The sequence below is a fragment of the Lissotriton vulgaris genome, chromosome 1_1, assembly GCF_964263255.1.
Source record: "Lissotriton vulgaris chromosome 1_1, aLisVul1.2, whole genome shotgun sequence".
Lineage (NCBI taxonomy): Eukaryota > Metazoa > Chordata > Amphibia > Caudata > Salamandridae > Lissotriton > Lissotriton vulgaris.
In genome coordinates, this window is record NC_141685.1 from 614,619,659 (window position 1) to 614,647,187 (window position 27,529).

Consider the following 27,529-nt stretch of genomic DNA (forward strand, 5'->3'; position numbering starts at 1 on the left):
GGGTTTGAGTACTGCAGCAGAGAGATTTTGGCGGCACCTTGATATGTTCCAAGAACCCTGCCTCCGTGGGCGTGGCCCAAACAATAGCCTCCTGGTTCTTGTAGTGCGAGCCGCGATACTCCAGTGAGTGGCCTGCTGCGTATTCAAAACAATTAAAGCAACAATATCCAAGTGGATTGTGGCATACTTGCAGAGGCGGTTTGTGAACATTTAAGCAGTGCTGTGAAATCGCCGTGATTGTACTAGGCATCCAGTGTCTCTGAAGAAGTGTTTAGTAACACAAAACGCGTCGGACAATTCTGGATCTTTATCTTGTGAAAACCTGGGGCACTAGGATCCATTTCACCACCCACTGGGGGTTTATTTTCAATATTGCAAGGTAAAGCCACGGCTCTCACTGGAGCAGGAGACAGGACTGCAAGGACCACCGGGCCTTGCTGAGGCCACGCCCACATGGGAGGCTGTTTGTGAACATTTAAGCTGTGCTGTGAAATCGCCGTGATTGTACTAGGCATCCAGTGTCTCTGAAGAAGTGTTTAGTAACACATCGGACAATTCTGGATCTTTATTTTGTGAAAACCTGCGTGTGTTCCTGAATGCCCCCTGCAACCAACAATAAATGTGGTGATTACGGACCAGTTTGGCGGCTTTCTTCTATTTTGCAGGCAACGTTTGTGGGATAGATTATATATATATATATATATATATATATATATATATATATATACACATATACACACACACACACACTTTCAAACTGTAAAAAAACTTTTCATAGTTGCCTTATTACATTTATTATACTATCTAACCACACTTTCTGTTTCTTTACTTTTTACTACTGATGTAATGTACACAAATTTCTATTTCAAAACACGTCAAAATGAAAAAAAATAAGCCTGCTTTATTTACGACTCGAACTATATAACAGGTTAACGACTGTAGAAAAGAAATTACAAGCCAAACGTAAAAGTTTTTCATTTTAATTTAATGTATTTACTGCCTGTGCTGCGGTCTACAAAATAGAACGCATGCAATTCACAGGATCATTTAGCACAGATGCCTCCAGCAAACAACTCTGTAGTCGAGAGTACCCGAAGATGCATTTTTTTTTATTTTTGGGTTGTTGATGAGTCTTGAGTGATTCTATACAAAATCATGAGTTCCAAGACAGAGAAAGAGCAACCTTTGATGGGGTGGCGAAAAAGCCTTTGGACAAACATTCTTTGCAACAGAAACTAAGGAGGGCAGGCTGGGCAAAACACAGGTCTACCATGCACACTGTATAATAGTCTAAGGCCCATAACTACACTATAGAGTTAACAAGGCAGGCAATAGTATAACTGAATGAGCTGTACCTCACACAACAGGCTGTACTGGTACCAGCACTACCAGTGGACCACACCAGCAAGCATGTGCAAACCCATGCAGACACATCTGCACAACGCATGAGCCCAGCTCCATCAAAACACAGATTGTCTGTAAATGGGTAGCTGCAATGTGCTGGTGCCAGGTACCCCTGCTCACCCCGCTTTCTAAAACATTTCCAAGACTTGGTTCTGGCAGCATTGCATGGAATATCTGTTACAACATATTAAAAGGAGAGGGGACTAAACGGGGCCAATTAGAATGGATTGCATTACTGGAAACCTGGGAAATAGGGTGTGTTGAAAAAAGAGGCAGAACTTGTGAGACCTGTATAAATAACAGGATTACATTTGTCCTTCACTGGGAACCAAACACCCCATTGTAGCGCTGGACTCTGAGGGTAGCGTTGCAGAGCAGTCTAAGGCTTACTCAAGGAAGATGGTGTGGGATAGTAATCGACATTTACAAGTACGCAGAAATAACACTCAATTTATTGTCCAGCCTGTACCTTGCTTTATAAAAGAAAGAGTACATTTATTCAAAACATGCACGACTCAATACTATGCCCCAATGTACAAATATACATAAGCTGTTGGAATTACTTTGTGACATTGCATAACGTTCCCACCCCTCCCCCCTTCCCCCTTCCCACCACCACTCCCATGTATGCACATCACCTTGCCCCCTAATGCAGCGTGTTGAACATAAACTGGAGCAAGGGCCTGGCACCATCCCAGTGGCGACCCACACCCTTTATCTCAACAAGCACTTAATATGGGCAACCCTGCCATGGTGACACAGAACCCTGACTGACCATACAGTATACACCTTGTTGTAACCTAGTTCTGGTTTCCCCCCCTGGACCCTACGACAAGTGGTGTGTGCCTGCTCTCCTGCGCGAGAGCATCCATTGTCCCCTACCCTTCCCATTGGTTCCCCAACATTCCATCCTATCCAGGTTCCGTTCCCCTGCCACCCACTGCCATTATTATTCTGACTAACTGACCTACGCACCGCCTTAAGGTGTGGGGCTGATTTAATAAACTTCTACTTCATACTTCACCTTGACCCTGACTTTCATTTCAACAGTGGCGACGAGGACCTCAGCCCCTCACCACGAACCCACTGCCTTCCAATTTGAATACGGAGGCAACCTCTTCTGAAGGCACGGTGCAACAGGTCAAGAGCTAAGGAAAGCTCCGTGATTCCGGCTAGTCGACTTTTGAGAGGGTCGAGTGTGAAATAGCCTTCGACTTGTGAGTAAGTCGAATGTGAAGGGTCAAAGATTAACAACAACTCCAGGATTAAAGCAAATCGACTTTTGAGCAAGTCGAGTGTGAAAGGAGCAAGTAACAGCTCTGTGATTTCGGCAAGCCGGCTTTTGAGCAAGTCGAGCGTGGAAGGAGACATCGACTTATGAGTGGGTTGAATGCGAAATGAACATTGTGAAACTGACGAAACAAACCTGAGTTAAGAGCAACAAGTTTCTTCACAAATCAACATGATAAGCCGTGAAGTACAGTGAGGGACCTGAGCAACCTCCGTGAATCTCGGCGAGTACAGTGACGGTGACAGAAAAGAAAAACGCAGGACCACTGGATTCTAAGTGTGTCCATGAGGTGAGCCTGGGTAGCTGGGTGGAGTTCAAGTGAGCAGAGCAAGAACCCACACTAAAATAACGTCTTCAGCTGCATTTAGTGATGTTCAAGCGAGACAATTATTAACCTCCCCGCATTCAGCGTAACCCAGGGCTGCACGAGTTGACGCTTTGAGGAGGAGAGGAATCACCTACTAAAAAGAACATAGACATTGAAAAAGTGTGGCGCGTCAAGTCTTTCACATTGGTTAAGTTAAGTGCAGCGCATGACAAGCCGTGTCCTAAGTGCAAGTGTGGTGCATGTGAGCGGCACAAACCCTTGAGTGTCCAACAATTCGAAAGACCCTCCTCAGCGCGAGGCGAAGAGGCTCATTTTAAATGTTAAATGTTAGTCAGCATCGGCGAGTGTCATCAGTATATTCTAAGTAGTGATTAGCTTACCTTGGAACTGCACGTTTGGGAGCTTGAGGGATGTGGTGGCGTCTGTCCTCCTCAGTGTGTTGGCGCGAGGGTGAGAGCTGCGCACTTCGCGCGGCGGCGCCGCCTGATTGTCAGGGCCATAACTGCTTATGCACACGATCGTCTTGATGGCCAGACGAGCACATTAGCACACAAGGGATCTCAATGCACAGAGTTCTCCACAGCGTCAAAGATTAGTGCCACTCATGTCTGACTAGCCGTGTCTTGAGTGATGTGAAGTGCAACGGCGTAAACCCATGACTGTTTGGCAGTTCGGCAGCACATTGTGAAGAGACCTGTCGGCACCAGTGTGCGTCAGCCCTTTCTGGCCTCCCTGTACGAGTCTGACTGAGGAAAATCCTGTCAGGGGATCTTCGCGCCATAAACGCCTCTCCTGCAAACCCGTCTGCGCATGCGCCAAGGCGTGCCACGTCACTGGAACGCAGCGTAGGCGCCATACTGGGAGATCAGTGCTTAGTTTAGAATAGGTGCCGGAAGTTCTGATCCCGCGTTGGCACACGCTCTGTTTTGTGAAACTTTCCGCGATAAAACACACAAAGGGAAATTATACAAGTCTAATTGGTGCAATAGCAACATGGATAAAAACCTAATGTGCATCTTACCCCCACCAGGAAAAGAAACCAAGATGGAAGCGAACAGTAATGTATGTGAGGAGGTGAAGTATGACCTAAGTGAACATTTCAAACAAAAACTTTTGGCCAACACACAAAATGTCACAATTCACCGGGAAAATGGTGTTTGCAAAAATGAATGTAGCATGAGTGAAACCAAACCTGAGAGTACCATAGACATAAATGGAGTGGGGATTGACGTCATCGCAGATTCAGGTTCGAACTGCACATTGATAAACATGAGTATTTGGAAAAGTAAATTGGCTGTGACACAAGAGAATGAATTGTTGGAAACCGGAATGTCCCCGATAACATACACAGGAGAAAACATCAACATAACAGGGGGTAGTGTAACTAAATTGAGCTATAGGAAGAGGAGCACATGGAGTACGGTTTACATATCTGAAGAAGGACCCTCGGTACTGGGTTGGGAAGAACAGAAGAAATGTAACACAATGATAGGTTCCAACCGTATTGAACCTTTGAATAGACTGGCACAAATCAACAACAAACTCAGTACAAGCTCCAAGACGTTAAATGAGGAGAAGCCATCTTCCACGACCAAAAGTGGATGGACAAAGGCTGCATGGAGTAAGGAAAGGGAAAATGAAGCAGTCACTGACAAACTCAAAACTAAACAAAATGCATTCACTAGTTATAAGGTAAAGGACAATATAAGTGAAGAAGTCCTGGAAGATAAAAGCGAACCGACCCATGGAGGAAGGTGTATGGTATCCCCGTCCATGGTGCCAGTGGGGTACTATTGTAAATCTACCTGCCACCAAGATGTGGAAGTGTGGCACCCTACTGCAAGGATCAAGTCAACACCCGTCACAAGAAGGAATGACGCTGACGACGGTCACATAGAGGAAAATGATGGTCAGTGTCTGGTAGAGTCGAAATGTGACATGCAGGGAGAGTACTATGACTGGTTATATAATGTGGAGCCAGAGAATGGGAGTAAAAACGCACACAAACACGTGCTAGATCCTCACCCCAAAGTACAGATAAGGATTAACAAGAGGCTTGTGGAGCGCTGGAGTGAATGTAAGTTAAGAGACACAAATGACACAACCACATCCTCTAGTGGAACTCACGTGATGAAATTAGATGAAGAACAGGACCTTGCGGATGCAAGTATTGAAGGCATGAGTGTTGTTGGAAATGAAAGTACAAGTGACACTGGTACAGAGCACTACAAGAGATGTGATGTCAGATCCATCCCTGAGAGTGACAACGTGAGGGATACCGGTGGTACGAGTAAGTGTAGGCGCAGACGCGGTACATTATGGTCCTGGAAATATCCCAAGAAAAAGGATTCCAAAGCCGTGGTCACTCACCAGGGTGGAGAAGTCAATTCTAGTAACAGCATACAGGAGCACTATACTATAAGGGAGTGCCATGATGGACAGAACGATGTGGAATCAGAGAAAGGGAACAAGAGGGCACTCAGACCAGTACCATGCCCACACCTTGTGGTAAACATAGGTACGGACTAGATGCATACAGGTCCTGCGGGCCGGCATAACACCTGTGGACCACAAGACCCAGCGAGCCCTTACGGAAGCTCACCATCCACGTTAGGAATGTAACTGTACTGTGTGAGGCCCTGCCACGATGAACTATGCAAAGTCTGATGATGTGGAATGGGTCACACCCAAACACCTACAATGTGTCCACCCCGAAGGTTCCATGACATTATATGTGAGTTGAGGATATAACCAAGCTGGACTCTGTCCCACTCCCATAAACACAGTTCGCACCATCTCCCACCTGCCACTGACTCAGCTGACCGTCAATCACTCAGACCAGTCCCTGGGGGCCATCCCACGCACTCCGTTCACCAAACGGAGCTGCACGGCAACTCCCACTCTGTCTCTGAAGCCAGCTTGGCGGTCACTGCTTCAGCGTTGGGTTGGCTGAACCTACACGAATCCAGACTTACACACAGTGCGTTCCTCATGCTCCCGTGGCAAATGGAACATCAGGGAGAGTCTTCCTGATTCCAAATGTTTTATAAACTGTTTTGTGACCAATGTTTACCAGTTCACTTATCCCTAAAGTTCTTCCTGCCACACGTTGGGCTTACCTGTCAAAACCCTCAAGAGAGGAAGATGTGTTGTAACCTAGTTCTGGTTTCCCCCCCTGGACCCTACGACAAGTGGTGTGTGCCTGCTCTCCTGCGCGAGAGCATCCATTGTCCCCTACCCTTCCCATTGGTTCCCCAACATTCCATCCTATCCAGGTTCCGTTCCCCTGCCACCCACTGCCATTATTATTCTGACTAACTGACCTACGCACCGCCTTAAGGTGTGGGGCTGATTTAATAAACTTCTACTTCATACTTCACCTTGACCCTGACTTTCATTTCAACACACCTCTACATCTTAGGGGCTAACAGTCTGGGTTGTTGTTCACCTAACGCAGCAACAAGAATACATGTTGAGGAATCACTTTAAATGAGGTACTTATCATAGCTGATAATTATAACGCACTGCAATCACAGCCCCTAAAAGGCATCACAGTTATAATCACAGGATTAAGCATATACAGCCAGACACCCTAGCAGGAATGTCCAGCAACATGACCCCAGTGGGCTTATGACATCACATTACACATGTAACTTTGTCCCTCATTAGAAATAACTTTGGTAAATGCACTGCTCGTGCAATTGCACCTCCTCACCTCCAGGGGATGCCTTTCCCCCAATATCTTCCACAATAACTACTCCAATGTAATACACCAGGACTGAATACCTGGTTATCATGCTAATCATGCCTGTGAGAGGTTAGATCAGCCATAACCATGTGTAAAGAAGAAAAAACTATTTCTTTTTAATTACCCTGACACACCCTAGTGGTGTCGTGCTTAATCATTGGGTCACCCAGACCACTACAAGTCGGGGTAGGCTCAACCACAGTATTGGGTAGCTCTTTGAATAGAAGAAGGAAGGGGGGCTTAAAGATTAAAAAAACCTCAGTCAGACCCCTGGTATCCCTTTATTTTTGGGTCTGGCTGGGTCAATAAAATTCTAAAACAGGTCTTTATTGGATTTTAATGGTCCTAAGACTCTGGTGCCGACATGTTTCAGTCCACTACGGTCGTAAAGGTCCAGGACTTCAGGGCTGAGAAAAGAACCCCCCCCTCTATGTGTGGGGAATTACAGGATGAGAAGTCCCTATCCTATCCGTGTGGCGAGGGAAGAGTAGCTGCTCCTCGTGTGTAGTGAAAATCAATGCATCTCTGTGTTGCCAGGCTCCATCGTGGGGCAAAAATCACAATTTGGACATTGTTAGTCTCATTAATCTGACCGTAAGTGCTTGTTCCGAAGTGCTACATGCCAAATTCAGTGTGCATGCTGCATTGGTGAAGAATTAACCCCACTTTGTGCCACTCATTCAAAACGTTCTGCGACATGCTTTTCTAATGTGACAGAACTATGAGGTGGCGATATAACTCGCATTCTAACACTAACTCTGTGTTAGGATGGGATGCAGGAAGAAAATATCAGTAGAAATAGTCTCAATTGCAGTATGTGGATAAAAACCACATATCATACCTCTAGACAAACATTCATACATTCATGTCATAAGCGTGTTAGTATTCACATCAGCAATTACCCAAAATTGGGGGCTTTGCGATTCTCACAGGACTGATTTGAGCGTTAGTGGTCCTAGTGGTAATGTAAAAATGAGGTGTGGCAGATGTTAATTTGCATAGGCTGTCTTTCCTGGAAATGGGACACGTAGACAATACACCAGCCAGTTCAAAAAACAGATGGGACTAGAGATTCAAAGTCTCATACTTACTTAAAAATTAAGATCGCACCTGGCTCTTGTACCTACTGCAGCTTCGGTCCCCGGCTCTATGTGGAAGGACCGCTAGATCATCTGGAATATAAACGCTATTTTACCGCCAAACGCTCGTAAAGCCTGGGCATCTGTTCAGTGTTGTCCGGAAGTGACGTCACGAAGGGGGCGGGCACGTCATTCCATCTGGTCACAGAAGGGAAATTACTGGGATTTGTAGTCCCAAATGTGATATTTGTAGTTCCGGACGTCAGACCATAGTGTCTAGCCAGAGTCCCACTGTTATCTACCTCATATCTAGTTTCACCATCCTAAGGCGCCACCACATGACACCTTTCACTTGCCATTTTGTATGTAAGGAAAAATGTTTTGATGAAAAACGAAGGTTCTATATTAGTGAAAGAATCAAGTTATTCTGAAAATGATTGAAGTACACACATGTGGTGTGACCCATGTCTAAAGTCATATGATGAAAATATTTACGCCCTGTTTAATCACAGTGTGTATTTACGCAGGAGCGTGCTCATCAGGTTAGATATGAGGCTCGATCCCGTAGTCTCTTTTTAGGTGGATATCAGAATACCGTCCTATGTTAGGAAATCCACACACACAAAGTGATGTAGATCGCTATTTAGCACGCAGGGTTCAGGACCGTGCCCTTTCTACAGTGTGTCCACCCGGTCTATTATAGTGGACACTCGCTTTGTGCTGTATCTTCGTCCCAGTGAATTATCAGTTGGCATTTTATTGGTAGCTCCTATGGGATCGTGGTATGTATGCATGGACTGCATCTAAATGACAGCACTGGTTCACCTCATTTGTTTAATTGGCTCCATGGAATACTGTCATTAAGTCCAACTTCGTGAGTTTTTAGGCGGTATACCCACCGCTGTTCTTTGTCAAGAAGCACTTTCTGTAGGTTGCTGGTGCTCTTTACCTTCTCAATTACTGTCCACCAGATGTCTGTATCTCTGTCGTTTTTCCATATAGTGGGCTGTTAGTCTTGTGGCAGTTACTGCTCTCCTTGAAGTCATGCCAACATAAAACAATTGGTAAGGACAATTGGTAAGGACATTTGATGAGATAGATTACTGAATCGGTTTTGCAGTTAGTGTGACATCTTTGTTCCCAAGAAGTACAAAGGCCAAGGTCAAGGAATTTAGTGTGTTCAGTAAATTCACACACCACGCAGGATCCACATGGGAAATGACAGGTTACTGGTGGTGCATGCCACAGGGTAAGTTGACTTTCAGCTCTGGGCTGGAAACGGTTAGTATGTTATGTTATGTTATTTGGTTTTTTTATAGCGCTCGGCTACTCCATAGAGTGTCCCGGCACTTTTATTGACGAACCAGTAAAAAATAAAAACACAACACAGTAAAAAAACAGACCAAAGATAAAAAGAACAAGAGCCACCTAGAGGGCAAAAAGCCAAGTTTTAAGGCCATTCCTAAAGTTTAACAGATTAGAGGTAGAATGTAATGCTAGGGGCAGAGTATTCCAGAGCTGTGGCGCCAGCAGCCCAAAAGAGCGACCTCCAATCCGGGCCCTCTTAACTCGTGGGACCACAGCGAAGAACAATGCTTCAGACCTCAAGGCCGGGTGGTAAAAGGCAAGCCTCTTCTGGAGATATTTAGCTCCAGAGGCATAAAGCACCTCATGGGCCAGAGTCAGAGCCTTAAACATTATCCGCTTACGGATAGGCAGCCAGTGCAGCGACTGCAGCAGGCCAGAGGCCCTGGCACGCCTGTGTAGACCAAAAATGGCCCTTGCTGCCGCATTCTGGACAACCTGCAGCCGCTGCAAGAGATATTCCGGCAGGCCAAGATACAGGACGTTGGAATAATCCAATCTTGAGCCTATTAAGGCCTGCACCGTCATCTTCCTGTGCTCCTCAGAGAGCAGCATTAGGAACTTACGGAGCATCCTAGGGAGGGCAAAGCATGTTCCGGTAAGGCCAAGGATCTGAGATCTTAACATCAGACAGTTGTCAATCTTGACCCCCAAATTCTTTGCCAGCTGGGACGAACCCGCTGGAGTGAACATGTTGACTGGCCACCACTCCTGCCAATCAGGATTAGATGAACAGCCGAAGAAGAGTACCTCAGATTTGTCCGAGTTGCACTTGAGGCAGTTAAGCTGGAACCATTTGAAAACAGCCTCAAGACACTCACGGATACTCTCTCCAGCAAAATCTTCACCTTTCCTGCACGTAAAGAGGAGCTGGGTGTCATCGGCGTAGGAAACGATCTGGGCCCCAAAAGACTCCGCCAGTGCCGCCAGAGGGGTCATAAAGATGTTAAAAAGAGTCGGGCTCAACACAGAGCCCTGCGGAACTCCGACTCCCAAAGGCGGCATCATGGCAGAGCTAGGTGGGACCCAGACCGTTTGACGACGGTCAGCCAAAAAAGATTTAAACCAGCTGAGCACCGTCCCCCTCAGACCTATCTCATAAAGTCTGGCGAGGAGTCCCTCATGGGGGACGGTGTCGAACGCCGCCGACAGGTCTAGCATTACAAGCATAGCCTTACCTCCCTCGTCCAGTGCCTCTTTAATGGCTTCAGATACCTCCAAAAGCGCCATCTCGGTGCTTAAATTGGGGCGGAAGCCAGATTGCGAGGGGTGCAGGAGATTGTGCGATTCCAGAAAATTGGAGAGCACGGTGTGTACATGCTTCTCCAAGATCTTGACCAACGCCGGGAGAAGAGAAATAGGCCTATAGTTGGCCAAAACCTCAGGATGAAGGCCAGGTTTTTTGAGGAGGGGGATAACATTCGCCTGTTTCCAGACCTGTGGTACCACTCCCTGACTCAAAGAAAGATTCAGATGCGGATTTGCCGGCGGGTTCACCACTTCGGCCATTTTAGCCAAAAATTTGGCCGGACAAGGGTCAAGAGGCGACCCAGATTTAAGATTGGCCATCAGTGCCAGTGAAGACATGGCTGAGATCGGCGGAAAATGTGCCAGAACAGGACCCACCGGGGCCACCAAAGCGGGGCTGTCCTCAAAACTAGGGTGTACTTCAACCACCTTCAAGGGAAAGGAATCCTGGATCAGTTTGATCTTAGTGGTGAAGAAATCAGCAAGGGCAGAGACCCACGGCTCGGAGGGAGTGACCTGGGTTGAATTAGAGCGAGGGGCAGTAAACGCTCTAACGATCGTAAAAATTTCTTTACAGGAGTTTGAAGATGCCTCTATCCTCCTTGCCAAATAATCTTTCTTTCCAAGGAGAATATCCCGGTGGTATGCTTTGACCGCTGTATGGACAAGAGAGTCTTTTAGACTCCTGCTCTTTTTGAAAGAGAACATTGGTTTCTCATATGTCAGTTTGTTTGATGTTAATATTGTCCACTTTTTATTGATAATCTTTTTCACCTGGTTTGATGATGAATTAACCTTTTCGATGCTGATGACGAGCTCAGCTCGTCATCACCCACGGGTGGCGTGTGCTGAAGACGAGCTGAGCTCGTCATGTATCGCGGAAAAGGGAAAACAGCCGCACAGCGCAAAAATCGCCGCAGCAGCGATGCGGTTAAAGGTCGTAACACAGATCATCTGTTGTGGTTGAGTTCTCTCATGGGTCTCCAGGAGGGACTCTCTGGGTGTATTGCGCGCTCTTCTCTTAGCGGTCTCCATAATTTTTGTGGGATACTTCTCTTTAAGTTTGTTAGTCAATATATGCGCTTCCTTTTTGTAATCCTGGATCTGTGAACAGTTCCTCCAGATACGCAGGAATTGTCCCACTGGTAAGTTCTCCCTGAGTGATCGAGGGTGGGCACTATCAAATCTCAACAAGCTATTTTTGTCGGTGGGTTTCGCGTAAAGGGAGCTCCTCAATGTGCCATTGTATGCAATGATGTTAATATCTAGAACAGAAGCATTTTTCCTGTCTTTATTTACAGTAAAGCGCATATGTGGATTGATCTGATTAATCTAGTTGGTAAAACACAGTAGACTCCCATCGTCTCCCTTTCACACCATAAGGACTTAGTCAATATATCTGTACCATTTACAGATATTATTGGTATATGGGTTTGTCACCCATATATGTAGGTCCTCAAATCAACTCATGTACAGGCAGGCAATTTTAGGAGCAAAAGTGCTGCACATAGATGTTCCATGGGTCTGAAGGTACAGTTGAGCCTCAAACTTAAAGAAGTTCTCAGTCAATGCTAATCGGATGAGGGTGATAATCCATTCCACTGGTGCTGTCCACTCCCAATCTTCTTTATTAAGTAGATCTTTATGACATTGATGCGGTCAGCCTGCGGTATACTAGTGTACAACGTTTCAACGTCAAGGCAAACCAGTATGTTCTCGCTTGGATCATACTCAATGTCAGTAGGTCGAGTAGATGTTTTGTGTCCTGTACAAAAGATTTTACGCATTTTACCAATGGGGGCAGGAACCAGTCAGTATACTTGGATAGAGGTTCCAGAACTGATCCAATTCCAGATAGGTCTACCCGGTGGAGGTACTTTTTCTTCATGAATTTTAGGGATTGTATAGAACAACGTAACTCGTGGTTCTTCCTGGTTGAGGAACTCATGTTCTTTCTTGGAGATCCAGCCTCAGTCCGGGGCGTCTTTTGTTACGGTGCTGAGGTCTTCCTCAGTCTCAGTGGGGTCTTTGTTGATCTTTTGATAGAATTTGGTATCACTTAGAAGGGTTAGGCATGCTGTTTGGTATGCAACAGTGTCCTGAACCACTGTGGTTCCCCCTTTTTCAGCTGGTTTTATTATCAGTCCCGGCCTTTTTCTCAACTTTTCAAGTGCAGTTCGTTCATTGTTGCTTAAGTGTTTTTTGCTGTTTGAAGTTCTTCCACTTCTTTGATAACCGCTTCCTCAAATGCAAGAACCTGAGGTTGGAGGGAGGATAGAAGGTGGACTTGAGTTTGAGATCTGTATAGTTCCCATCTTTCGTAGTTTCTTCTTTATTCTGAAAGAAGGTTCTCAGTCTGATTTTCCTAAAAAACTCTCCCAATATCCCCAACTCAGCCCTTCACACCTTGGTGCAATCCCCAACTGCACCCACAGCTGAAGAACAAATGTTCCAGCCACAAGATGCTGCGGACGCCTGGCTGAGACCTTGAGGGATTATTTCTTGCAAGTCCCCAAGAGACCTAGGGAGGGACGTCACCTCTTCGTGCTGGGGAAGATGGCATAGCTCATACAGCTCCCCTTGCACCTTTGCATCACCAGTCCTCCTGGGGCCACCAAGCACAGGGAACCAGACCTTTTTCCTTGCAGGCCGTTCCGCCTACAAGGCATTATGGGGCGAAGTGCTCTTGCACCGTGCATCTTAGAGCAGCGGATCTGGGGAGAACTGCACTGCCTGGCTGGTGGCCTCACGCCGCGTCCAGACCTCGTTGGAGGGCCCGGTCCCACCCGGACCCCCAGGTGAGCTTTGGCAGCTCGGGGAGCCCTGCTCCTACCACTTCTCTCGGTGGGAGCCCGGTCCCACCCGGAACCCACATGGCAGGATCGTTGGAGTGCGCCCGGGGAGCCCACCCCCGGTTGCCCCTGCCGGCTCCCCATCTGACCAGCACCCTCACGAGCTGCCGCGGGAGCCGGCAACTCTGTTCTGGTCTGGTCTGCCAGCTCCTTAAGGCCTTCTGTCTCCAGGCATCTTCCTGTTTTCCGTTCTAAAGGCATTGACCACCAGCTCTAAATTTAAGACCACCACGCTATCCATCTACAGTGGTAAGTCACAGAATACAACCAGTGACTGACATATAAATGCCTATTCTGTAGTACGTGTTAAAATAAAGCTTGATGGTCTTATCTTGCTTCCCGACAGTGCCCGGCTGGGTATACTGTAAGTTAATTCAATTATTCCGTCACGCATGGGTTGCGTAACTTAAAGACTCCACGAGGTATAATTCGCTCACCTTAGTCCACATATAACTATTAACCACTGCGACTATACACATATTTACACACTTTTCACTTTCCCTTTAGATGTCCCTCACTGATTAGTCCTGACGAGACCCTGATCCAACAGGTCGAAACGCCGTCGACGCCATAGGGAATGAACCTCTCAAGCACAGTGTTCTATGATTGTAGATAGTCACTGATTATAATTGATTTACTATTGCGTTTGGTCATTTTCCCTTTGTAAATATTCATAGCTAAAAATTGTACAGATCACTTATTGTTTTATGTTCTGTGTTTTTTGCTCACAATATCACTGGGGACACATCGCACTTTTTTTTGTATATATGTCGCTGTCATAATTATAAGACGACTTGTTCTAGTTGAAATACAAGAGTAATTTCTAAAAATTGGTATAAGTGTGCTTTTTTCCTTGCCACCCCCTTTCTGTTAAAAACCAATAGTGCTATTTAGCTGTTGTACTATATAATTTGTATTATGCCACAGGAACCATTGTTCTTTGGAGAAACATATTGCCCTGGTTCCGCCGTGAGTAGGGTCCCCCTTGTTCCCCTTTTTCGCATTTTCGTGCGGTGGCTGCACCGCAAGGGTTTATCCAAGCCACTGATTATGTAAACCTTTTCAATCATATGCAACTCTAATACTGTATGCCGGGTCTGGTGGCTCAGTGGACGAAGGCGTCAGCTGCAGGGACCAGTGTTCAACCTCATGGTCACAATTTTTTTTGCGCCACGCCTCCTCCCCCTCTGACCCTGCCCCCACCAGTGCGGCCCTCAGCCACAAAACACACTGTAAATTTGGCCCCGAGAGAAAGTTTGTGAGTACCCATGGTGTATGAGGACATATTAAGCATAGTCACAGGCATGGGCCATATGGTGACGGTGACTGACATGCATGCAGTTCAATGGTGTTTCGTAAAACTGAGCATCTGGGGTTGCGCCGGGGCATGCATTTGCAAGACTGGCATGCGGATATCATCATCCAAACAAGACTTGTAAATGGCACAAGGAGATTTAAAGGTATGGTGGAGGAAAGTGTGGCAAGCCTTCAATCCATACATGTGTAGGATGCACACCACGTGCTAAGTGCTCCAATAAACCAATTCTAATGTTCCCACAAAAAAAAGAGAAAATTATTAAAAGGGGGTGGAGAGCTTCTATAATTTGGAAGCTTACAAAAACGCATCTAGTAGATAAGTAGTTATGAAAATTTATCATTAAAAGGGACAATCAATTTGTTCAAACCTACAATTTTTCTAAAATGCAATGCACCGTGATTTACTTGGAAATGCTAAGTTTCACTAATGACTGCTTGAAATGTAATAACGTAAGTGGCGCAAAAATTATGACCCTGATGAAAAAACCTGCTACAAAGAAAAATTAAGTAAATACAAACAAATTATCATTTTTCATAAAAGTATTTATTACAATAACCAAATTGAGACAGCACAGGATTCAGTTAAACAACTAGATCAGGTTGTCACACATCTAACGGGGCAAGATAAATCCACTACAAGAGAGGCTTCTCAATCTATGTGTGACGATCTAGCAATTCATTTACAAGATAAAGTGTGTAATATTTATTCCAAATTCAACAAACATCCCACTTCCGTCACCAGTTCTAAAATAGTCCCGGATCACACCAGCCCCACTAGTGACAACAAAAACAGATCTATTTTCCAATCCTTTGACCAGGTAACCCCGGAACTAGTTTGCAAACTTATGTTGACCATTAATTCTGGATCCCCAGAAGATCCTTGTCCCCCTTCAACTTTCAAATTAGTTCCCGACATCAGTCACACACTCAGACATTTTTAACGTCATGTTCAAATCAGGTGTCTTCCCATCGATATGGAAAAAGACGGTAATTAAACCTCTCCTTAAAAAAGCCACGCTCGATCCTTCCAATGTTACCAGCTATAGACCTATAGCATGTCTCCCCTTTCCAGCAAAAATAGTGGAAAAGATCATGAATACCCAAATTTTTGATTTCATAGATCTTAACTGCCTTGATGATTCACAGTTCGGATTCAGAAAGGGTCACGGCACAGAGACCGCCTTGATTAAGGCATCTGACGAAATTAGAATGATCATGGACCAAGGAGGCGTCGCGGTGCTTATATTACTCTATCTCTCCGCAGCCTTTGACACGGTCGATCATACTATTCTGATCGACCGTGTCAAAGAAACTGGAATATCTAAAAATGCCATCTCCCTTCTCTCTTCTTTTCTTGCCAACCGGGAACAATCTGTGGCCTTGGGCAGTTATTAGTCTTCCCCATTTGCTCTTCCCTGTGGTGTCCCACAAGGATCCTCGCTAAGTCCAACGCTTTTTAACATCTATATAACAGACTCGGCGAGGATCATTAAAACCCATCGTCTAGCAGTAACATCTTACGCTGACGACACTCAGCTTGTTCTGGCGATTAACAACAATGGACTGGAAGTAGCCTCAAACTTCCAACAGGGAATGCTTGCCATCAGCAAATGAATGAACGAAAATTGCTTAAAGCTAAACTCGGACAAAACCGAGGTCATGATTTTCGGCAATCTTACCCCTACATGGTCCCCTATTTGGTGGCCACAAGATCTTGGACCTCCACCCATTCCAACTAACAAAGTCAGGAACCTAGGGGTAATCTTTGACAATAAACTATCATTTCAACAGCACGCAAACACAATAGTCTCTGCATCATTCTTCACAATAAGAATGATTAGGAAACTTATGCCCTATCTCCCCACAAACACAATAAAAACCTTGGACAGTACCCTGGTAATGTCCTGAGTTGATTATTGTAACGCCCTTTCGATCAATGCTCAAGAAAAGGTTTTAAATAAACTTCAGCTAATACAATTCCAGACTCTTTACTGGAATGCCCAAATTCAAGCCAATATCAAAAACTATTCGACAACTTCATTGGTTAGCAGTGAGACACAGAATCAAATTTAAGGCTTTATGCATAGCTTTCAAATCCATCCATGCAAAAGGACCAACGTTCTTAAAACACTCCCTCTGCCCCTACAGACCATCACGTATATTACGATCCTCTTCAGCTTATCTCCTTGAGATTACAAAACCCAGGAAATCAACATGGGGCGACAGATCCTTTGCAATTGCCACTGCCAAATTGTGGAATTCACTGCCAAACCAAATAAAACACTGCAACTTTAGTATCCTTTCGTAAACAAGTAAAAACATGGCTGTTCCATCAATAAAATTCCTACTCAGTGATTACTCTATCCATGCACCGAGACACCTTCGGGTATTTGCATGCTTAACAAGTTCTATTAATTAAATAAATAAATACATTTAAAAGAGGTTCCATTTTAGAACATTGATAAAAGAACTATTGTGACGTATTAGATTTGTTTATTTTGTTACCTATTTTTTTTGCAAGCCTACTCAAACTGCCAGATGCTAAATTTAAACAAAAAATTAAGGCTCAACAGAGGGGCACCTTTTTGAAAGTCACAATTGACTTTGGCTCATTAGAACTAAGATAATCAGACCTAATGAAATGGATGCCAAATAATCCTTGGAAACAAAACATGAAATAGCAGCTCAAGTTATAGCCAAGTTTCCGATGACTGACCAACCAGATTTAGACCCCATAAAGCAGACAAAGCCTCCAATTAAAATCCCTCCAAACCAGCCTCAAGTTTCACCATCCCCAGGTACACAAAAGGTAATATTTAATATGAATCACAATAAAATTGTGCACGATTCTAAATAGATACCAGCCTGTTTAAAAAGCATGCAACAACAAAAAAACATGGCTAACTGATCCTTTGTGAACCAAATGCATAGGTGTCACAACAGTTTAGAAGGCTTAGGTGAAACCGATACAAGCACTTTTGTTTACTCCTTCAGCACATCACAGCAGTTGTCGATGTCCTTTGTTTCATGGTAGAAAACCATCATGGTGGGTTTGGTAGACACAATAACACAAGAGTAGCAACTCTATGGTGGGTGGGAAGGTGACCCCTGTCCTTATACAACCCTCACCCACTCTAATATGCTTCATCATCGGGTTCATCCTAACTCCTAAAGGTCAGGGGGAGCTCAACCATATTCCAGGGAGTACTTATGAAGATTAGGCTTATGGGGGCGTTACTTTAAAGATAAAATTACTCTCCAGCTCCGGAGGGGATACTCTTGTGTTATTGAGCATATTACTAGGAGGACATATCTCTTCATCCTCGCTGTAGAGGACCTCTCAACCCCCCTTGGGTTCTTCTCACCCTCCCTTGCCACCCCCACCCCTGGAAACCCTAACCTGGTGTTGGAAGGGTTTGGTAGACAGACTTAAGGAGGATACATAGAGGAGATAGTCTACAAAGTGGTCACAGGAAGTACTCTGGAGTTACTTTTGTGATGGTAGATTTAGTCAGTATAAGATAACAGCATTAATAATTTACTTTGCAAGACTCTTTTGCTTTTTTGTTGTCACTGCCAGCACCTTGCTTCAGCTCACACAAGGCTTTCGCAAAACGTTGCTATTTTTTTCTCCTTGGCTCAGCTAGAGTGCCTAACTAATTTGTTGCTACAATGTATTAAATAATTACACCTCTGCTGTTTGCAGGACTCTAGCTAACTGTAATTGGTCTGGGCCTTCATTGGGGATGACAAGAGATCGATCCTACAAGTTTCTAGTATTCTTCAGCTTCTTCTGCAGTACACACTGCAAGCAATATCTGTTAGATGCATCTGTTATACTTCATGTGACTCAATATTACAGAGCACAGAGGCCTTCTCCCTAGGTTAAATGACGGGAACAGAAGCCTCAATGCCATGCCATGCCATATCTGAAACAATGTTGCAAAGGGGGAGAGTGGGTTTGGATAGGTTTTAGGAAGAAGTGGCGCTCAGCGTGTTCCTTTAGTGTAGGTCGTGGCTGATGAGTTAAGTCCGGTGCATTCGGGTCAGGGGGAACAACCCCAATGGAAAACCAGCCCCTGCTAAGGTAAGGAGACGTGTCTCCTGTTCCACAACTAAAAATAGAGTCCCGTGCACACGATAAACTGAATGGTTTTCAAGTGAAAACCTCAATGTCACCACAAGAGTTCAAAAAAGATTCAAGAGTCAGTTGTATATAGGTATGTATGTTTAATAGAGGGGTGCTGATCAGTACATCCAAGACATACTTTTTTTGTGATAAAGTAAATTGCCGACACGTGTTTCGTCATACTGTGTAGAGGCTGTGACTCATCAGGGCTTGAACGGTCGAGTAGCGTGATGCAGTGGAAATACGCCTGAATGGAGATCAGGGTATGGAGGATAAGCAGGGATGCTGGTTAGAGTATAGGGCTCGTAGCAGGACGGACGTGTCATGTTAAGCAACTCTATCAGTATTAAAGGCTAGCACGGATCTGTGCGGAGATTCCGCACAGATCCGTGCTAGCCTTCAATACTGATAGTTGCTTAACAGGACACTCCGTCCTGCTACGAGCCCTATACTCTAACCAGAATCCCTGCTTATCAGGAAGTTTGAGGGATAACTTACCTGTTGGTCAGTTTTTTCGGATCCGCCAAAATTGTTCGGATAAAGAGAATTATATGACCGAGTCAGAAGAACTCTCGAGTCGCCTTCTGGAACGTGGGTACCCGGCACGTTTGGTGAAACGTGCACGCAAGACGGCATGGTACAGTCCACGCGATATTTTTGCTAGCACCGGAGTCTAAACAAGACGTAGCCTTTGAGCACCTGATCTGTGTGACGACTTTTTCAACTCGGAGTAATGATATAAAAAAAATCATTAATAAACATTGGGGTTTAGTGGCGGATGATATTGGACAGAAGGCCCTCCCTTTACACTCCTTTAAGAGGGCACGCAATATTAAAGATGAGGTAGTACAATCTTTCTTAACCATACCTCAAAATCCAACAATTCAATCCCTATGGAATCTCCCACCAATTTTGGGCCACGCCAGATGCGGTACATGTGCAGCATGTCCAACAGCGATCCAGACAAAGGAATTTTCATATAGAGACAGGTCTTTCACACTAAGATCACACACGAACTGCAATACTTCAAACGTAATTTACATGATCAAATGCCCGTGCGATCTAGCATATGTGGGACAGACTCAACAGAAAGTAAAGGCTCGGATCCTACAACATGGTAGCCGAATTAGGTGTAACGTACGTGGGGCCCCTTTGGTAGACCACTGTACCAGACATGGCCATACCCCAGATACCTTAGAATGGCTGGTCTTAGAGAAGATTGTTCTAGGCCCAAGGGGTGGTGACATTACACACATTCTCACTCTCAGGGAATCCAAATGGATGACGAATTTAGATACTATGCGAAATGGGTTGAATGAAGCCGATAGCAGCTATGCACAATTGGCTAGGTTTGGGCGCTGAATCTATAAATACAGGACTTTCACCCTCCTGTGTGAGAGGTGCGTCTTACCAAGCTTTGGATAAGATCTGTGGTATATCTGTTTATATGCAATGGTCACCCTTCTGTGTGAGAGGCATGCGGCTAACCTAGAAACATATGATACTGAATTACGCTGCTTATATATGTCTTCAATCTATGATCATCTGAATTATAATAATGACTGCATTGTTTTATGTTAAATCGGACCTATGCAATACCCTGCTGGACGTAGTGAAGAACGCTACTTCACCCTCCTGTGTGGCTGGATTTTAAATTTGAGGCATCGAATGTTGCCCTATCTAAAATCGTCTGTATAATAATTTATATTTAGGTGATACGTCTCTATTGGCCATACTATAGGGATTAGCACACTGAGTCACTCCATCATACGATTTTTCGACAATTTTCTAGCACTGTTTAATATTGTCTCCGAATCTACTCTAGACACTTTGAAAAATCCCCCATCTACTGAGATGTTACGAGTCTATTGATTGTGCATGGGAGGCATTTGACTATTGGCCGTATTATAGCTACTGCCAGATTGTGTATTACTTAGTCTAAATCTCTATGATCGATTTCCACTAATTGACACTTTTTCAAATGAAGGAGGTACAATACACTGTTTTGCCCTCTTGGTTATTCCGTGTACTTTGGACTAAGTTTACACGGTCGGGTCAGTCCTCTTTCTATGGTGGTTTTCTTCGTATCACAGCAGTGTTGTCTCAGGGGACTCCCCAGAAGTGATTGATGCAGAGGTTAGGCAGCAGTCCTATATTAGTAGTGCTAATTCTTCACCGCACTACTACAGAGATTGATCCCGTGGATTTGACCTGAATACGTTTTGGAGTGAATCCCCCTATCAGGTAGGACAGCACATATGACACTTTCTATTGATTTTGCGGTTGTATCATGAAGTATTTAGCTAATACGAATTTCCCTATGTAGGAAATTGTCTCAGTCGGTACGTCAGTGAGAACGGCGCCTAATTTCACTAACAGGAAACCTCATCCTGATTAGGTAGGTGTTTTAGCATGCTTTTGACACAGGATGCAGACGAGCCAAAGTCACGTTACTGACTCGTAACCCCCCCGCACTTTTTTACTCCAAGGTCCCAAGGTGGTCTCCAGTCCCGATAGATTGTTCCTCGTTGGTGGCATGAACAGGCTTATGTACTGTCTACCTATCTGAAGGTAGGAACATTACCGCAATATGTTTTGATCTTTGGGGATTGTAAATGCATTTGTGATCTTTTGGAATATTAATACAGTGTATGTCATCGCCTATAAGGAAGTGACACTAGTTTGTTTATGTCTGGATTGGTCGCATTTGGGTCTTGTTTTACCGCGTATGCAGGACTAGTTTTGATTTTCTAAAATGCCATGCACAACCACATAATGTCTCATGTATGTCAGTTTTCCAAATGTATTGCTATGTCAGGAGTGACATGTGTATTCTACTTTACATCGAATTGTGTTGGTAGAGGGTTGGTCTACCTCTGGCCTGTATTGGTGTTGTCTTTTTAAAACATTCGGATGGATGTCGTAGAAGGTACACTCATGCTGGTCTTTGTTAACTATTGACCATGACCAAGTGGCAATTAATCTAGCCTTTTTGGATCTTCATTTTTGTTAATTATTGATAATGACTAAGTGGCAATGAATTTAGCCTGTTGGGAACTTCATTATTGCAGATTTTTGACGACCTTGACAGTGTCTGTATGGCAACGTAGTTACTCGAGTGATTGAACTGCTTTACTATCGCATGGAAATTAATTACTCCACCCACCACGGTAATAAATTATTTCTTCTGTGTTCTTGACGATTTGACATGTCATCATACTCTCTTTAAATTTGATTGAGAGAGCATCACTAATAGATCACTTAATTTACCTTTATAGAACTCCTAGTGTACCCTTGGATTTCACATTCTTTGTCCTGATGAAGACCCCGGTGTAAGGTTTCAACTACGCCTACGGTTGTAGTTTTGGGGTCGAAACATCGACGGCTACTCCTTTTTACCTCATTGGACGCCGCCCCTATTTTTGGATATTGAATACCAGCGTCATATACATGATTCTTGATGAACTCTTGGAAATCAGTGATTCCACTTCTTGGCTCAGGAATCTGAAGTCAATTTAGTTCTGCAAGTTAATTTCGAAATCATCTATGGTTACATTAACTATCTTTTCTTACACATCCTTCCTCTTCTTTCACAGCATCACGCTAAACCCTCCCCCCCTTCTTTCTCCTCTTGGGGTACTATGATGAATGTATTATTATTTTTGTGTAATGTATTGTAGTTTTAGCCCATTGTGATTAATTGGCAATGTATTATTATTATGTGTGTGTAATGTATTGTAGTTTTAGCCCATTGTGATTAATTGGCAATGTGCTCCGATTAGTGTCTTTATGTATTGTTATTGTGAATAAATGTGATTAATGTTTAACGGTTCACTGGGACCACCTTTTTGTATGCTTTTTAAAACATGGTAATTCAAAACAGCATCTGCAAGGTACGTGATGCAGCAGTCAAATGATATTAGAAACTAGACTAAGAATCTTTTTAGCATGGCTATAGACAAATTATCATAACTGAAAGCAGAATAAGAAAATGGATTGGCTGAAATCAATACCAACTGTACACTAAAACTTTAATTCAAGGACAATTTACTGGCACACTTTTGGGTGTATGTACGAAGAGATTATACTGAGTTACCATAGGAATCACTGAAGGTTTTTATTCCTCGCCATCTATTCATGCAAACATACTCTTCTCAGCTCTAGCCTATGTAAAATATAGAGACTACACTCAAAAGTAGAATCGGAGTGCAGATTTAAACTTTCAACAATAAAAATCACACACTGAAAAGCTGGTCATATAGATGCAACATAAACACTCCCGTTAAAATTCCAATTTCTGTTTATTTTTCCTTCATTAACGTATTTAAAATATTTTGTAATGTGTTTTTGTTTGGGTGTTTTCTCTATTTATTTTGAGGATCAAACTAAAGAAATACTTAAACCAGGGCCCCTTATACCAAGGAGTGAAACGAATTGGGGGGCGGGGGTGGGGGGCATTTAGTCCGCTCAAGTCAAAGTATTTTTTTAACTGTTTATATATGTAGGTATGTAAACAGCAAAAACGTAAAAATACAGTTAAATATTACAGTATATAAACCTGCTTTAGTAATATTCCAATATGAATTTACCTTCCAGCTTAGCATAACAGTTAATAGTCTACAGTTTCGTTACTGTTGGCACATAAGTAACTTCAAAAAAATATTACACACTTCTAACCTTCAACAGAGCAACAATCATTGATGTTTCGAATTCTCTAGAACCCCATGCATTACATATACTTCAGCAGCTTGGACCGGTAGACATTCCATTTCCACAAAAGTCCAAAGTGTTCTACATGGCAAATATAAATTTAGCGAAAAATACAGGGCGGCGTATTCGGAACCAGAGTCCAAATAAGTGGGACTGTACGAGGTTCTCAATTGAGTAAGTTAATGCACCAACTTCAGAATGTACTGCTCCAGCACGATGCTTAACCAAGAGCTAACCGCAAAGCCTCCGTAAAACTCGCATGCAAGTGTAACATAAAACGACCTCTTTTAATTCTGGTATTCAGCAAACTGGTCCATTTGTCCACCTATGTGTTTTCTCTCGAAAAGTTCGTTAAATATCCTGAAAAAAAAAAACAGAACACGCCCTCCTCTTTTAGAATCCCGCAGAGAATATGCCTGTGTGCAGGTATGCAGGGCTACAAAAAGATGCAACAACTCAGTTGGAAGAATCTCAAAAAGCCCGTCAAACCTACGCAGCCCAGCGATCTACTGACTTAAATAAATCTTACCTACGGTGGTAAAGGTGCAGTAACCACCAGTCCGCTACTTATAGGGGCAGTCCGTGAATTTAGCCTCATGTCCGTCGTCCGTTGCTGATTTTTTAACGGATGTCATTTGTCCGTAATTTTAGCACTTCCGGGCCGTAGAACTACCAATCCTACGGCGGAACATATTCCTGGAGTCGTTTGGGATTGGGCAGCAGTGCTAATGTATAAAGTGACCAAAGATTGGAGCATCGGAGGTCACCACAGCCAATCATAGTACGCTATACAGAATTCCGAAGTGCTAATTGGCTATACAGTCCGCACGTGCCTTTGTCTCGTCTATCTAGTAATTTGCAGGCTGGTGTCAGTGGAAGCAGGTGTAATTTAGTCTGCTAGTGATTTAGTGAGGGACTGTGTGATGGCAGGATGTCTTAACCTGAGGTGCTGCTTGTCGCTTTGGATAGGAAGGAGGGGGCAGTGTGGAGTAGGAAGCCTAGGTGGATGAGACCGCGTGAAATAGTTGGACCATGTCCTTGTCTGTTCATAACTGCTAGCCTGTTGGCCTGTAGCGGATTTTACAACTAGGCTACCGGCTGCTGATGTTTTTTTCACGTACCTTTGCCAGGATTGGGACCTGCCCAACCTGCTCCTCCTACATAGAATTCCGCAACAGCCGCTGCCCGCACTGGCACAGAAGGTTAGGTGGCCCATTACCACATACCGAATAATGGGCCAATTTAAGTAGGTACAGCACGTGTTGCGCCACTTTCTGCCCCTTCCAGCCTAAGGGCATGACAGGGAGGTCTCGCCTCCAACAATGCATTTTCGAGCAGCAGAGATTATACGCGCCTCGTGGTGGGGGCAATTGAGAGTGTTCTGCTTTTGTTCCGGGGTCCACCTATCATAGGTGCTGCCTCTGTAGAGTAACGGGGCCTGGTAGTGCTTAATTTGTAAATAAATAAGTGTCAGGGCCGGAGCTTTTACCACCCATTGCTGCTGCTATATGACAGTACAATTTCCTACACGTGTGACAAAGTCACACTTTTCCAGCCCCCTTTCTTCCCCAGCTATAAGAGTGGTTTGGGCGGCAGGTATCACGAATACATAATGAATTCATAAACACCTGGGGGAGAGGAATTGGCCTAACTGTTAGGGCACGTTCATAAACACCTGGGGGAGAGGAGTTGGCCTAACGGTTAGGGCAGTCGACCTCCAATCTCGTGAACCGGGTTCGAGCCTTGCCTATGACGCTGAATATCCTGAGAGTGGGCAAATCTCTTAATCTCTCGTGTCTAACGAAAACAAGCTTTTACAATGCAATTGGTCTCGTATTTACGTGGGTTTGAGCTACTGCCATTGCAAATAACAATGCCTTTTATTTTTGTTTTCTTTTTCAAAACATAAATAAAAGGCATTGTCATTTACAATGCCAATAGCTTAAACTCACGTAACTGCGAAACCTATTGCATTGCAAATGCTTGTTTCTGTAGCCCTGCCTAAAGAGAGCTACAGAAAATGCATGGGGATTTCACATTTTGGGACCCCCCCCCCCCTTTTCTCAGACGACACTTGACAAATCAATTTCGAGGAAGGGGCTTAGATGGATGAACATTTTTTGAGAAGTCTTGTTAATATTTCGCAAACGGGGCCAAAGGTATTAGCAAACTAAAAAAAAGCTCTATCGAAAAGCAGCTATACAGTAATATGTGTAAACATCTTAGGAGTCGTTTATTTTATTTTCTTCCTCATTTGAGGCCATTCTTAGCTTGTGGCCTATAGCTAGCAAATAAATCCTGACAATGCAACAGGTTTTGACTTCTCTGAAGTGAAAAAACCTTTTGCCAATTTTTATTAACGCACCACATTGATAAAGCATGGGCATGAGCAGTCTAAGTTCCCATTCTACAAAGAGCAACAACCATGGGTTTCTACTGGCAGGACCGATCAAACATGCTGTCACTGTACAACACGTGCTGTAGCTGCCCTGCCTACCCTCAATCTACCGAAGTGCTCACAGAAGACCCAACCTGCTAAAATCATTATAAAGAACTTAAGACATAAACTCCACACTTTGGAGCAACGTTTACTGAACATTTGTTCTCTTCCCACCAACAACAAATTCTCTCTAAGTTACATAAGTAAACATAAAAGTATTACAGCACTGCTGTAACCCATTGGGTCCTAATCTAGGAATATAGTTTGCTAATGCACTCGCTGCTGAGATATTGCTACAATATGTGGGCTCAAGTTCAAATCTTACTACTCAGCCTTTCATTTCCAGCACAAGTGAGACAGCAAGTAACTTCATAACACTGGCTACTCAGCCCAATGTTTCTTCTGCAGATTTCGTGCCCTATGTTTATGCACTTGTGATGCAATATATCGACATGCAATTGTATATTAATGCACTATAGTTACGCTATCCTCAAAGCATTTTTAAAAAGGCCAGCTTTATCATCTTAAAGATTGAAAACATACCAAGCTAAATTAAAACAACAGTGCATACCTTTAAAGACAGCCTAAATACAGCAAATACGTAAAATAAATGCAAATAATTTACATTTAATAAGCTCACCACTGAAATTGTTTTATAAGGCACTGTATTCCAGTACCAGACTGGCTGGCGGTTTGTGTTTTTTTTGGTTACAGTTGATGAACCAATCCATACTAATATAATAAAGAGAGAGCCCAAACTTTTGAGACGGGTAATCTCAGGAACCACAGCACCCAATAGAGCGTTGGAAAGGGCAGTTGCAGCAGAAGGACATAGGCTATGCAGACGCCCACCATATACATTTAAAAGGTAAAAGAACCGTGCCAGCAAAGTAGTCCCTTGTGGGCGTGTCTGCGTTGTGCTTTGGGAGTGTGCTGGGGGCGTGACAAACGCTGGGGGCGTGTGGTACGTTCCGCCCTTCATGCCATGTCTCATATCGTGTGCTAATCCCACCCTGCTCCCTTTAAAAAAACCCTGCACCCCATAATCATAACCCACCCTTACTCCTTAAAATACCCCAACACCCTTAAACACTAACCCATCTTAACCCTATAAATATACCCTGTACCCCAAAACCCAAACTTATCCCTAAACCCTAAAAATACTTCTGTACCTCAAAACCCAAACCTACCCCTGAACCCTAAAAATACCACTGTACCCCAAAACCCAAACCTAGCCCTGAACCCTAAAAATACCCAAACCTACTCCTGAACCCTAAAATACCCCTGTATCCCAAATCTACCCCTGAACCCTTAAAATACCCCTGTACCCCAAAACCCAAACCTACCCCTGAACCCTAAAAATACCCTTGTACCCCAAAACCCAAACCTAGCCCTGAACCCTTAATTAACCCTGTACCCCAAAACTACCCCTGTACCCCAAAACCCAAACCTACCTTTGAACCCTAAAAATTCCCCTCCAAACCTAGCCCTGAACCCTAAAAATACCCCTGTACCCCAAAACTCATACCTATCCCTAAACCCCCAAACTACCCCTGTACCCCATAACCCAAAACTATATCTGAACCCTTAAAATACCCAAACACCCCAAAACATATAC

At 44.1% G+C, this 27,529-nt stretch overlaps 1 protein-coding gene across 2 annotated transcripts in view; it reads right to left on the minus strand.

Annotated features, from left to right (window-relative positions):
- ZZZ3 (zinc finger ZZ-type containing 3) overlaps positions 1 to 24,126 on the minus strand; it is a 430,359-nt gene extending 406,233 nt beyond the window's left edge. The window contains exon 1 of one of the 2 annotated variants that reach the window (XM_086954138.1): positions 24,001 to 24,126. The gene's annotated coding sequence lies outside the window, so the exon portion shown is untranslated. The remainder of the gene's footprint in view (positions 1 to 24,000) is intronic. The other variant, XM_086954139.1, reaches the window with a different exon arrangement.
- Positions 24,127 to 27,529: the final 3,403 nt, after the last annotated feature.